The sequence below is a fragment of the Macrosteles quadrilineatus genome, unplaced genomic scaffold (assembly GCF_028750875.1).
Source record: "Macrosteles quadrilineatus isolate MER2022 unplaced genomic scaffold, UCM_ALF_1.0 Scaffold_2__2_contigs__length_208266976, whole genome shotgun sequence".
NCBI lineage: Eukaryota > Metazoa > Arthropoda > Insecta > Hemiptera > Cicadellidae > Macrosteles > Macrosteles quadrilineatus.
The window spans coordinates 45426169-45442191 of NW_026542595.1; positions in this window are offsets into that span (position 1 = coordinate 45426169).

Here is a 16023-nt window from a genome sequence, read left to right on the forward strand (position 1 = left end):
CAGTACACAGTACAAATGCTGCTGAAGTAGTTTTGGAAATTACAGGGGTATACTGGAGGGTACCACACGTTACCGTGTCTGATCCTTACCGTTTGAAACTACTAAAGATGATTGAAAAAGATACAAAAGTACATTTACCTTTTAGATCGTGGGAACTGCACGAGTATCCATCAGTACCACAGACCACTTTACAATCGTGGACTGTAAAGACCTCCAGTCAGCTTGAAAAACCCCGTTACGTAATCGTAGGATTTCAGACTAGTCGCAAGAATGACATAAAAAAGGACATGTCATGTTTTGATGCTTGCGATCTAAAAAATATTAAAGTTTATTTAAATTCGCAGTACTATCCATATGATAACATTCACGGTGATTGGTCTATCTTCTATGAAATGTTTTTCCGTTTCCATTCTTCGTATTACGGGAAACAAAGCTATCCAGCAGTGGACAAAGAAAAATACAAAGACAAAGCACCCCTGTACGTTATTGACTGTTCAAAGCAAAATGATTCTATAAAATCAGGCCCTATTGATGTGCGAGTAGAGTTTGAATCCAGTACAGCCTTTACAGCAAATACGTCCGCGTACTGTTTACTTTTACATGATACTCACATGACATATTCATTACTGACAGGTACTGTTAATAAGGTAACCGTTTAAAGAAAATTTAGTGTGAGCGATGACGTCGCAGGGAATGGATGTAAGTATAGAGCCGATGCTCATTCCCAAGAGCAAAGAACCTATAAATTTACTAACCGGGGTTTTCTTGAAATCAGACTATCATTTGGATAATGACCTAACAAAATGTGTTGTGACGGGGGTTTTTTTAAATAGAGGGCTCAGAATATTATTTAAAGGTAGAAAAGGTTGTGTTTATTGGTCGTACGATGCATTTTGTCAGCTTGCAACTCACTTTAATGACGTCACCCTAGCACTCGAGGGTAAGAACCAATACTCGTTCAAAGGAGATACGGGGGAGGATATTAGGGTAAACATGGTCTTTGGTCATCAGTATGCTTACGTCTCTGACGGAGAGCACTCTATAACTCTCAACCAGAATGAATGGTGCATGTTTATTAATAACCTCCCTCTAATTTACATTTCACTTAGGGAGCTTTTTTACCGGGACGATTTAATCAAAGAGTGTATCAATCAAGTCCTTTCCGGTGTGAACGAGTGTACAGATCAGTTACCTACTTTAATAGCCGAACGTTTGTTTAATGAGATATCACTGTACAAAAGGTGGCCAAATGGCGTTTGCAGTAGTTGAGTTTCAAGCCTTCACAGATAACGATAACAAATTTATAATTAAAGAGTTGGCCGTTGTCGGCGGCTCTTTAAACTGCCAAATTATTTTCAAACCACCTTATAGTATTACAAATTTAAATGATAAAATGCAAAGAACCGCTCGCTGGTTAACTCGGCATCATGGTATCCGTTGGAATGAAGGGTCTGTACCATACAATGAAGGTTTAATTACAGCACTTTGCATTCCTTTTAAAATGATTTACACAAAAGGTAGGGAAAAGGCAGAGTTTTTGCGAGGGTTTCATCCTAACGTACGGGAAATCTCTGGCCCATCCATTTACAATTTCTGCCTACCGGGAATAAGCTGTGTCACCGGTGACCATAAAAGGTGTGCATTCAGCGCAGCCTACACTCTACAGTACTACTTAAACCTGTCCCTCCATAAAACCGGTCAGTATGAGCTTGGAGATGGAGAACGCCTGGTCACTATTGTCTCAGGAGAGCAAAGAGCCCCACGGGGTTCTAACAGACAAATTTGTCATGAAATTTAGTAGATTTTTAGATTGGGAAATTTTATCGTCCCATTATGATTTTTCCATTGAAATGCTCAGAATATACTTTCACAGAGTGAACTGGGCTCCAATTTTAAAGCGCCAGAAATTCCCCGAATATTTTCTTCGGGAAATGGCTGTAAACTTTGACGGGTGCTGGAGTATTGTATGTAAATATCAAAAGTTGTCGGAATCTTTTATCCACGACTTTGCAAATAAAGTAGATTGGGACAATGTAGTTTTATATCAAGATGTAAGTAGTAATTTTGTAGATAATCATTTAATGTACATGGATAGAGATGTTCCTTATTAAAAAACGGATTATAGTTCGAGGTGTTTCCTTGTGTGTATGTGAGTATGTGTACTCGCCCAACAGGCAGGCTTAAAATCCATAAGTCCAGGGGCTGGTACGGAGGTTGGCCTAAAAATCGTAAAACATTGCGTTATCCTCCCTATGTGTGAGTGTGTGTGTGAGTATGTGTACTCGCCCAACAGGCAGGCTTAAAACCCATAAGTCCAGGGGCTGGTACGGAGGTTGACCTAAAAATCGTAAAACATTGCGTTATCCTCCATGTCACCTAATTTCCCTCTCACATCGGACTATAATCTGACAAAAAATAACAAAAAATTAAAAAATCTCTGTCATTCTTAGTAAATAAAATATCGTAGGCTAAAATGAACGGTTCGCCTAGTAAATGGCCTGATGACTTTTAAAATGAACGGGTTGACAGAGACAAAAAAAAACATATAAAAGTAAAATATCCTTTGTCAGTGGCAAAAAGGGTTAATTGAAAGTCTTCACCGAGTAAATAACCCTTTACATTTGTCAAAGGACCAAAAATTGGGAGGTGGCAAATCTGTTATGGAGTGGCCATCACCGTAGGCTGCGATGGTTGGGGCAGCCTACCCCAGAGGTTAGGACTCTTGGTGAAGCTCTGGGTTAACAAAAAGAACGCGCTGGGACCCTACGGCCTAGCCTAACAGCTTACCGTGGTGTGGAAACTGGGTCACTTGTCTAAACTCCAAAAAACAGGTAGAATCTCTCCACAAACAAAACATTTGAGTTTGTCAAAGTCCAAATCACAGATATTTGTAACAAACCAACCACATTCTTCATCAGCACCGTCAATCAAAAAAGAATTACACACTCTACAGCAAATGAATCTATTGAATATCGGATAGTACCAGAATTTCACTAAACACTGTCCGTACTCCATAGTCCACGCGGCGGAAGTACCTGGAGGGTTCTCTCCCTCCTGTCAAAAGTACCTAAAGGGGGATCTCCCCTTGTGATTTTATATTTAGAACAAGGGTGCCTATTTAAGCACAAAACACATGCGAGCTTCTCAAAGCCATGGCTCGTCTCAACGTGTGTGTTTTCCTACTGATGCTAGTGTCCACTTATGACGCTGCTCCAGAAAAACGTCCAAGAGTAAGTACTAGTAACATAAATTACTAAACAAAACACACATTAAAATGTAAACTGATTTGAGTTTCTTTTCAGGAAGAAACCCCTCCTAGGACAAGAGACAGAAATTATATTTTAACAAGTACAACATTTTTAAGTGACGAGCGAGCTACATCCGTTATCCAAGCGGTGGGTTTATTTGTATGATTTTTGTTAAACTTTTATCCACCATTTAAGCTGCATTTACAACATGTCCATGTTTTTATTTAGATAGCTGAAGACCGTACATCTCCGATTGACAGAGCTCTTGTGGAAGCCGAGGATGCGGCTAATAATTCACGCGTGAGCTTGGACCAGCCTCCACCAGTCTACACTACATTGACCCCTGTACAAAGATCTCAAGAACCCCAACCATCAACATCTTTAGGGGTGCCAAGAGTCCTTCCACAATGGATGCGAGCTCACCCTGAACCATCAACCTCAACAGGAAGAACTAGGGTAAGGAGATCGGGACTGGGGAAAATACATATAAGTATACATTTAGGCATACAATAAACACTTACCTATGTTTCCAGATGCGACGGTCTGCTGCTCGGTGTGTATCGTGCCAAGTTGAAGCCGACCGTCAACAAATTCGAGAGTTTAGGCTGGCCGACTTTTTACAAAGATGGAGTGGTAGCCGACCGGAAGGTTACGATCTAATTGATATCTTGACAGTAGTTCAGACTGTCAGAGTGGAATTGCAGGACACACTATGGCTAACTAACCACTTTATGGAGGATACAAATGTTCCAGAAATGATCCGTACAGCACCCGCAATTTGGGAAGACATCCGAGACTCGTTGGAAGCAATACTAGTTTCCACTGGAGAGCGAATAAACAGAACCAGAGATATCGATAGCGATACCAGTTCTAATGAAGAATTACCCTCTGCAGGAACACTCAGTTGCCGTATTTGTTTTGAAAATTTACCGACTATAGTATTAATGACTTGCTGGCACACTCTTTGTAAAAATTGTGCTAATCGTATTGTTAGGTGTCCATTCTGTAGAAAGGCCGTCCTCGGCAGGAAAGAATTATTTTTCTAAGCCCCGCCCTAGGGCGCTCCCCACTACCCCGGTATAAAACCAGAGGCATCTGCCGAGGGGTAGCCACTCTCCGCATCCCCTACAACAAGGTAAATATCGCTGCTGTAATTTACTAATATAGCTTGTAGTATAAAAATAACAGCATGGGTCCTCTTTGCTATCATAGTTCCCATAGTTTTTAGGGATCGACTAGGGATCGAACCAGCAACGTCCAGATTTGAAGGCAAACACTATAACCACTCGGCTATCCAGACAATATTATTAGGACAATATTATATGCTTTTAGATGGATCTTTCTGCAAAGTTGTCGTCTTGCGAGGTGCTCTCGTCCCCTTTGAAGGTCCCCATCAAAGATCTGGCCGAGCCGGCAAAAATTCAGTCTGCTAGACGAATCAACACGAGATTCGGAACCATGGTGATCATACTACACATCACCACATCTACCAGCGAGGAGAGGGTGACATTTTTACCCTCTAGGTTCACCAGCCTCCTCACAGACGAGGATCTAGAATTTTTCACAAACTCTAAATTGTATAGTGTTAAATATACGGGGATGGTGGGGAATTCCCCAAATGTGCTTATCTATAAACACTAGTTTTTAGCATATAGTTCAGTAGTTGTAGTGGTCAGTAGTTTTAACTCTTCACTCAATTCTTTATAAATTAGTAATGTGTAGAATAAATATTTGTAACATTATTAGTTGCGTTTTCAATTCCATGTGCACCCTCAAAATAAGGGAGGGGGGTATTATATGGTATAATACTAAGCCAGTTCCTCTGGATATAAGTACAATACTATATAATACCTGAACCTGGGGGTGTCCTTCAGACACTCGGACAGTCCCAAACCCTGTCCTAAAGGGTGCACAACAAGTTTTCTATATACTATTTGTTAGGAACATGGAGGGAAGTTTTTTCGTGTGGCGAGAAGGTGAGGTTTTTTTGTTTGGCGCGAAAGTGAGGTTATGTTACTTAACGGGAATTGGTGCGAAAGTGAGGTTATGTTACTTGGCGGGAAGGTGATTTTTTCGTTTAACGCGAAAGTGAGGTTAGATGTTTGGCACGAAAGTGAGGTTAGATCACGTGGGACACCAGAGGGCGTGGCCTATGAGGAGGGGTGCTCTCTGATTGGCTAGGGGGCGTGGCTTAGAGGGAGGGGTGGGGATGAAATGCTGCTCTCTGATTGGTGGCCTCAAGAGCTGGGTAGCCTACTAATGCCTATAATTATTTTCAAAGAGCCATGAAACACCCAGTACATGAACGTGTATAAAGGTTTAATGTTTTTGCAGCAAAAGGGTTTTTACTTAATGCAAGATTACAATATAACTTATTCGTCAATATTAGAGCGCAGACTGTAGAAGATAATTACAACGGCGAATGAATGATGCGATATTTTACTCATCATAATGAGACATTAGTAGTCAGAACATTATCATAATGATCAAGCTCCGTTGTTAGCTGTGTGAAACAAAACTGTTTCATACGGATAGTTGCATTATTGTTTAGTAATTTAAGATATTGCTAATTTTCATATTAGTGTAAAATGTTCACCAACTCGTGTATATAGTGTGTCAGTTATAAGGAATAGAATTGCATAAAACATAGAGTCAATATAATCAATAATAATTACTGTCAATATTTAAACGAGAACGTAGAATGTATATCCCAGTACGCAATTAAACTTTAAAGTTCTAATAAATTTTCATATAATTTAAGATATAACAAAAAAAAAAAAAAATCAACCTCTGATGCAATTGTGAAGGCTTGCATTTTATGTGATATTGCTGGATCTCTTTTATGTGATATGCTCGAAAATTTAGTAAGAGATACCTAAAAATAAATATCAAGATTTCTAAAAACAAATAAACAACTTTCAGAAACTACTTAAATTATGATCATAAATAATAATTCGATATAGTTGGATCGTGTGTGAATTTATAAATCATCCGATTGGAATATGTAATAATCAAAGGCACATTTTTTAACAAGACAACCAATTCATGTAATAATTCCGCTTTAATGTGTATACAGAGTGTCCCGGAACTCTCTACTAACTTTTTCAGGTCTTATTCCTGGGCTATAGACAAGTCAAAATATCATAAATTGAAAAAAAAAACACAAAAGTTACTCGTATATTCCCCTTTTTGAAAATAAACACTCTAAAAATATTTAATCTTTAGTTAGTTCCTAAGTTATTAATGATTAATGCCATATACCACATTTCATTTTTCAGGACAAGCCGTTCTTGAATTAAAAATGTTTTTGTGAAAAATAACTAAATGGCAGCTATACAAGTAACTGTTGAGCTTTCGAAATTTTTCATATGATTTTTTGACCTGTCTATGGTCCAAGAATATTACCTGAAAAGGTTGGGAGACAGTTCTGGTACACTCTGTATATACAGTATGCATACTTTATAATAGTTTTTTTTTAAATGATACAACGAGAAGTTATTGAAGATACGTGGATCACTCTGCAATAGCCTACGGGATTTAGGTAAATATTTCTATAACGGAGGCAAAAATAGAAAACCCCTAAAAGGTTTTTTTTACAAACTAAACTAATGTCAAACCAAAAAGTATAAAAACTAAGTATCTACTAAGCTAGTAAGGAAAAAATACACTTCCAATAGCAAATAACAAATAACAATAGGGTGATAACCAACCATTAACTGATAAACTGTCCCTAGTGAAGAATATATACTGTACACTGAAATTGAAATTGGTCAGTATCAGTTGTTTGTCGAGAAATATATTGGAGCAATATAATGTCCAGGATAAAGCAATGATCAGAGGTAACTGATTGTACCAATGTGGCAATGGAATGATAAACGAACAGAAATTAATGTATTGCTCCCCTCGTAATTTATAGAAACACTGATAATAGCAGTGGAGACATTATGGTGGAGTGGGTTATATAATTATGCAAATTAACATTCTGTTTTTCGTTTTTTTTACTGTTTATGTATAAAAATTAACTTACTGTTTTCACAAATATTCAGGGTGACCGTTAAGTCTTAGGACGACTTTATAACTTTTAAACGACAAACGATATCACAACCACATTTGGTATACCGTTACTTGAACTTGTAAGCTACTTTTCTGTGTACATGGTGGTCGGATATCACCTTTGGGGGACGGCCCGTGGGGGATCAGAAGAAAATCTTTAATGACAGCCTATGTTGAATTGTACATCATTTTAAAGGTCTACTTCAACTAAAAACAATGCCGCAAACCGCACTTCAAAAGGTTGATCCTGCGCAAAATGGCAGATGTTCAAAGATTTTCAAAATTAGCCAATTTCTTTAAATTAAAACACTTTTTTAAATCTTTAAACAACTGTCATTTTTTAACGGATGGTCCTTTTGAAGTGCGGTTTGCGGCATTAATTTGATGTGCATATCAACCTATGCTTCCATTCAAGATTTACTTCCGACTCCTTGTGGGCCGTCGCCCTGAAGAGTTATTTGGATCACTGAATGTGAAGTTTTGGGGATCATTTTAAAGGGAATTTTAAGCAAAGAAGAATGCCGCAAACCGTACTTCAAAAGGATCATCCGTTAAAAAATGATAGTTGTTTAAAGATTTTAAAAAGTGTTTTAATATAAAGAATTTGGCTAATTTTGAAAATCTTTGAACATCTGCCATTTTGCGCAGGATCAACCTTTTGAAGTGCGGTTTGTGGCATTGTTTTCGGTTGAAGTAGACCTTTAAAATGATGTACAACTCAACATAGGCTGTCATTAAAGATTTCCTTCTGACCCCCGACGGGCCGTCCCCCAAAGGTGATATCCGACCACCATGTACACAGAAAAGTAGTTTACAAGTTCCAGTAACGGTATACCAAATGTGGTTGTGATATCGTTTGTCGTTTAAAAGTTATAAAGTCGTCCTAAGACTTAACGGTCACCCTACCCATGAAGAAAATCATGATGAAGGCTCTGAACAGAACTTTATCTTCTGTTGATACAAGGTTAAAAATTTTGTTAGAAGATAAACATGCAAGGAATTTGTCTCAGAGTAAGTTTTATGTTTTGATTCAATTTTGTGAAGTAGATTTTTACACATATTTTAATACAAAGATATCGATAATTTGGACTTAGATAATCCAGCTAAATCCCTTCTTTTTTTTTAATCATGGCCTAAGAAGAAATGTAATTTTTGTAATTTCAATTTTATATAAAAGTGTAGTATACACTGCACTGCTACAGTGGCAACACGTCGGAGACAAATCATGGAACCCACACTTGGCATTTGCACAAAAAACTTATTAAAGAATTTTATTGCTCCTAAATTGTATTGTAACATTCATTTTATTATTTGTATCACAACATTGTGAAGTCATTGCTCTTGACTTGAGCGGATGACAAGTGTTTGCTAATGATTTTTTATAGTTATTTCACGATTAAAGCTTCTGTTGCTGTTGTATATTTACACCCATAAGATTTGAACGTACGTTTTACTGTAATATTCATAACTAACGAATGTAACACAACTTTTATTAACCATATAAACGGATCTTCCTTTTCAGCCTTACATTGTTTAGAAAAGGTGCCTTTAAAATTACTGTGTTATATCATTGACTATAATAGTCAAAGGTTATATTTATCACACTATGTGTCCAAAGTTGAAATGTTTGAGAGACTTTTTTACAAAAATACTACCAAATATCATTACCACTTTTAACAGATCATTCCCCCGTCAACATTTACATGGCATTATTATTTCATACAGTTTATGTCTGAGTAAACTTTTCAAAATAGTTATATGTTGTGGAATTCCTGCAAATCTGTCTTTTCTAATTATATTAATAAGACTGTATATTGCTATAAATAAACATTGAATGAAAAACTAACGTTGTACCGCATTGTCTTGTAAATAATTATGCAGAACCAAACACAAAGACTCGGTGGGGGGTTGACGTACTTCAGGAAATTTACAGCTTTACTTAGTTACCTGGCGGGGAGCCCAGGCTTGTTTGGCCGAAACAACTCTAGGCATACGATTCTTGGGAAACAAGTATTTACAAACTCATTTTCTTAAATATGTTAAATACAAGTTTGTGCGAAACACATTTTTCTGGTTTGAATCTCTTTATTTAGGAAGGGATTTTTTTTTATTGGTGACTGCTTGATGTTGAAGCAGGGGATTATATGCATATTGTCGGTAAAATGAAGCATTTTAGGGATATTTTACATACTATAAAAAAATACGTTTTATCTTTAACACCTCTGACATACTTCTCCTCTTGTCTATGATGTAGCCTACTTCTAGCCAGAGAGATTCTGCGACATGTCTACTTTAATCAACTGATATATATCGGCAGGATTATGTAATGAATAATACGAGAATCTCAACAATGTATATTGGACTATGAGTCCTTTTTTAATGCAGTAATTGTAAACACATTCTACGATATTTCGCCTTGTAACCTATCGTATGTCCATGATTTTAGATTTTGAAAAACAGTATTAAAAACAGTATTATTAGGGTATCCGGCAGATCAGGAATACGGTCCGAAAAATCCAATCTTTTGTAAACATATTTTGGACACTCCTTAAGTACTTAATAAATGAACTCTCAATATGTACTGCAGATTCAATACACATACTCTACCCATATTGACCAACTAAAATACTATAGGCTGTTTAACATAGTATTTAAAAAATGATTAAATTAAAAGTGTAATTCGAAAAATTCTGGAAATACATTTAATGTTAGATTGCAGCATATTAAAAAAAGCTATTTATTTGATTAGAAGTAAAATTTATTTTTACGTTTAGTGATATATTGTTATTTTTTTAATGGTCCTGATAATTTGTAGTTCATTAAATGAAAGCAAGGTTGTTTAAGTACAGCCATGGGAGTGGTATAGCACCATGGTGGATAATGTCGACTCTAAACTGCTGGAAGATCGTAGTTATCATATCTTTACTGTATTCTTGTAGATAATAACACACAGCTTAAATAATTATAAAAGATCACTGTCTGTTTTTATTTATTACATCTTTGATTATAACTCATCTTATTTATGAGATATGTTTTTTTTTTGTCAAATAAACCAAATAAAGTAAGTGTTAGTAAATTAAATAAAAAATAAACTGAAGTAAAATTAAAATACACAACTTTAAGACCTAAGGGTTGTGACATTTGTAAAACTATTTACAGGTTGTGACTACCAGTCAAGTATCCCGGACATTGTAATATACCTTATTTAAGAGCAATCTCTTCACTGCACTCTTCAAAGTCTGTTGATCCTGCTCGGTCTTCAACGCCACCAAAGGGCGTGTGTTGTACAGCTGTGTAGCGTTGTACGGTAAATGATGTTGGAAGAATGAAGTGGATTGTTTGGGGATGGGAATGTTAAAAGTGTTTCAGAGTGAATACTTGTTTAAGGTAGTGTCAATTTTATTTATTAAAGGAATTTTCCAACAACCGCTAAATCAAACCTTGTTTGTATTGCTGTCATAATCTTCATTATAAGTGTTAATATTTTACAACTAAAATTTGCGTTTACCAAATAGAGTCGCACATTAAAATCACTTTTTCCAGTTTCAGGCTGATACATTTCTATTTCTCTAAACAAACATATCTGCATCGATATAACTGTTTAGGGAAACTAAATTGTCATCCAAAGTTTATAGAAATGTATAACTCCAGAAAATAAAAACTAGCGAGCACAAACGACTAATTTTTACGAAATAAATTAAAACATAATAAAACCTGTAGTCTTGCCATTTTTATAATTCATGTATCAGTACACAATTAATGTACATCAAGGTTTTTATAATTTGTAAATGTTTATTTACAATTGGCAGTGAATTATTTCATTTTACGTTTCGCGTAGTAAGTCGCGTGCTTTTTACAATGGAAGTTAGCATCAATTAGTCCAAATTATCCCTCACAGGATATTACAAAAACAGTAATATGCAGAATATGATGTTAAAACATTACTTCTGTCCAGGTACATTAGCAAAGGAATGGAACTGTTCGGCAATCGTGCCAATTAGGCTATCAAAGGAATATCTAGATGTGATTAATTTAGAAACAAGCGTTTTTATAAAGGGAGATACATTTTAATCTTGTATTATATTTTAAATCTGCTTTTCGTCTATTTGTGGAATGTGCTATTTTACAATCATTAAATCCTACTGTTTGGGCTATCCTTTAAACATATCCTTCCTGAACTCTAGTGGAACATTAGCAAACTATTTTGTGCAGTTCAGTGTGTTGAATAGTGTGTGGAGTCCTCGGCCTGGTCTTCACAGTGTCGAGGAATGGGTTTTCAGCAAAAACTCTAACTACCTCTTATAAGACACTCCTGCACCCAATTTAAGATTATACGTCGGTGCCTTGGAAACCTTTTCCATGACATTTACGTCTCTATATTACAGATAATTCAGGGAACATTTGTAAAAGTGATGGGAGTTAGTTAGTGATGGGTGCCGCCTACAGTTATCGTAGAGACGTTCCAGTTGAATAGCTTGAGTTCGTACTGAATCTTCATACTCTGGCCAAGAGACGAGATGTTGCAGTTGTGGATTCTTGTTTAAATTGATTAATTGTTGGATCGACTCTCCTCAGCTGTTGGAAAAGCAGACGTTTCGTATTCTAGGCAGTCCAGCTCTGCATATGTTTTCTTCTGGATGCACTAGAGCACTATTATAACCTTGGTAATAGTTATAGGTAATAATAATAATTCACTGGTTCACTCTAAAATATACATATACAAAATTATGTTTTAAACCTAAAATTTAACGATTTTTCAATATGGTCATTCTGTGCTTAAATTTGTACAGAAAAATATCAGTAGTGCTATCTCTCAACATACTGTAACACTAAAAATAATTCAATTACAACAGTTAATCAATATTTGTAATTTAATTATTAGTATAGTTATGCATTATGATTGTTATTTATTATTATTGTTATCTATATATAAAGCCAAAAGTACCCATGAACTTTTGAGAAAACTACAAGTCACACCCCCATAAACCATATACTTAAAATGTTCGTCATGACGAGAAACCTTGCGCAATCCATTATGTCATAAATTGCCCTTTAAGGTTGTAATTCCTTTCTTTTCATATACCTAATGTTAAAAATACCTCAGCTGTACTTATTTGTTTGTTATTCGTTCAATTTATTCCCTTATTAGGTGTGATTATTTGTTACTTTTACTGTATTTTGTTTATTTCAGGTTAACTTAACAAATCAATAGTTTTATTAATACTTATGATGTCAAACGAGGTGAAGCCCGCGGGTAGTTCTTTATAATTTTTATTTATTATAGACAATGCATATTCTATTCATTGTTGAATACCGGTACTTAAAAATATTTATCTTTGTTAGTCTTACATTCGTCAGATTTCAGTTTATTGTCAATTAATTCCTATTAATTAGTTAAGACAAGGTCCCGTTGCATGTTTAATAAATTTCGGCCTTTAAAAAAAAATCTTGTATATAGATAATAATTACACTGTAATTTGAATTTAATTATAACAAACAATTTGAAATGATTATTATGAAGAAGGCATATGAAATTAGGAACAAGAACAAGCGTTCAACATGGTTATTGTTTTATCTTAATACTTAATACGTATTTGTAGAACTATAATCTTAGTTACAACTACCAGTTTAAAAATAAATAAATGTGACCTAGGGTATTAAAAGATTGACAAGAGATTGGTTAATGATAATTCTTAAATAGAGGAATTCGCATATATTTCTACTAAACTTCCTACAAAAGGATAAGTTTGAGTTTAAAAGCTATAAATCTTGAAGCCCTCTTGAAGTCAGGACCGTCTCTTCTGTTGCACCGTAAATTTGCTGAAGACAAAGCCACTGAATTAAATGTTCTTCCTAAATCTAAAATTCGTGTTTTCAGAGTAAATAAAAATACTTAAACCGTTAACGAAAATAAAACCATACCACTGCGAACTAATAAACAAAACACTGATTAATAAAAGAGAAATCCGAAACGATACATTGAAAAACAAAATATCAATATAACCACTCTCGATCCAACAAGATTAATCGTAATTTATCACGAGCGCTTTACTTTGATTAGTGAAACACATTTCTTGCAAAGGGTTTTGACTCATTTTCGATGGGTAAATATCATCTTGCAAGATTACTGTTAAAACACTTGTAAAGTCGGGGTAGCATATTCTGTTTGGACTGAAATTGATTTGTAAACGGTGACTAGGAAATGCAAGTACTGTAATAAGTAAACATTTTGAAGCTACCGATAAAAAAACTTTTGTTACTGTACAGTATCGATGCTATGTTTCTTTCCGTTAAACTTAGACCTCAGGGAGTGACACCTAAATGGTGTTGTTATTCCTGAGCCATGAAACTTATAACACAAGGACTTTATGGATAAAAAAAATAATAAGATTTTCACACAATTCCCAGGAGGTTTTGCAAACGAATAGATATCATTATTGCGATTATTGTGATTATTATATTAAGAAAATATTTAACGTAAAAAATAAGTAAGTTCTATTCAAATAAATTTATTACTGAAATATTTACCCAACTATTTAAAATGAAAGCCATGTTTAATTTACACAGATTTAATATTACCATTAAAAGTAACGGTTTGGTAAGTTTACTAAACGAGTAATATTCTATGGATGGATTATAAATTTATTTGTTGTTTCTTTGCTCAAGTCAGCCTATCGCACTTAGCTCGAGGAAGGCTTGTAAACGGAAATGTAAATCATCATAACGGAGACAATAAGTGCTTCAGAGCCTCATTCTCTTGTTATCATCTACTTCTCCATGGTAATGTGCCTACGACGATAGACCCTTTCCCCCTGAGTTTTATGAGAGAAGAAACAGCTGACGTATTTCCGATACGAAATGTACCTCATATTGATTTAATGTGCGTGTTACAATATAAATAAAAAAAAACCTTACATAAGTGCTAGGGTTATAAAAACAACTTGTATGTTAAACCAAAGATAACGTTGGTAGACGGCAACAAATAAAACCACTGATACAAAACTAAGGTAGTATAATCTACACATATTTTTTTATTAATGTAGAGTACAAAAAATATTTTTATTTTAATTTTCCAATATCGCATTACATCTATCCTCTAATACGATAACCATTCAATATTCCAAAGATGTTTTTAAACTATAAAGATTAATTATTGATTTGCTACTGGAATAGGCCTACGTATTTTTTTTTATTTTGAGTCACACGGTTATACTTTGGATTGCCTTTAGAAAACCCGTTTCCGAACATAATTTTCCTAAGCTAACTATCATTTGCATCTTAATATTGTTAGAGAATTACTTTTTAGCGAATTTCCCACATGGGTATACGTTATTACCGTAGGTCTCGAGGTGAAAATTAGCCCAGGAGCTGATTTACTTTAGAGGTCACCATGGCCCAAAACACCTTCCATTCAAATGTACTTAATAACTCCTTTATTCAGCTAAAATAACGAATACAAACTTGCTTTAGTCATGTCAATTTCTTTTCGCCTAAAACTAAATAAAACAATGGTGCTTCAATCAAACTGGATTAATGCCTCCTTTAAAACTAACCTCACCCATCAGCGACACAATCACGGACACTTAGTTCACATGCGGTTACCTAATAATGATAAGAGGTTCGATATACAGGTGTTAAAAGAATAGTTTATTTATCTACTTTTGCACCTGTTATCTCACACTTTCCTTCTTCGCGAAATTCTCTTGCATCGACGCTTTGGATTTCAATGCCGTCCCTTACAAGCATGCTTACTTTATTTTATTTTATTTTATACATACCAACGGCAGAACCATTTAAAAAATAATCAACAAAACAGTTATCTAACTTATAACAAAAAATAACAATGTAACAAACAATATAAAACAAAAGAAAATCAAATAAATATCATGAAACTCAACAAGTAATAAATAGCATGAGACTCAACAACAACAAAAATAATTAATTGTGAGTGAATACATTGAAAAAAGTTCAATTTATTAGATTTTATTAAAATTAATTTGTTTTACCTCTCCAACGGTCAAGAACCAATTTACAATGGTATACAATGATGACTTATTCAACTTAAACATTACATACATTTATATATTTTTTTAAGATGACATGCAATACAAATAAATACAATTTGAGCAGTAACTTACAAAAATTAGCTAATTTACATCAGGTACAAAGCATATTAAATATAAATTTTCAAATCAAATCAATAAATAACAACCAATGAACATGAGCAACAAAGAAGAAGTCAGTCTATAATTTAATACTGATAAGTCGTTGCTCGCCAAGGACAGTGAGGAACTTTCTTTGAGCTAGTTTGAAGCCATCGAAGAAGAAGTCCTCAACGCTTGACACCGTGTTTCCGAGGCGAGTGGACTGTTTGCGTCATAGGATGTTGATCTGAAGTATTATACAGTAGTGTCTAGTATGAATACATTACCAGTATTTATACTATGGTGACGATACACACTTACATTCGTATAGTCCTTTAGTTTACAGCTTTCGATCTTATAATACCTAAGATTATGTTCGGTGACACAAATAATGTCAAGTATTTCTTGTGCCAAGAAGATTTCAAATGCCTCGATTTTACAAGCTAATTCATGTAAGCTAAACTATATCTTAATGAAGCAGTTTTATACGACTCAGAAGAGCCCGAATTTGACAGGCTCTGAAGCCGTCCATGGTATTAGGTGCTATTTGTGCCCTAAAACAAAAACATTTATTGTAA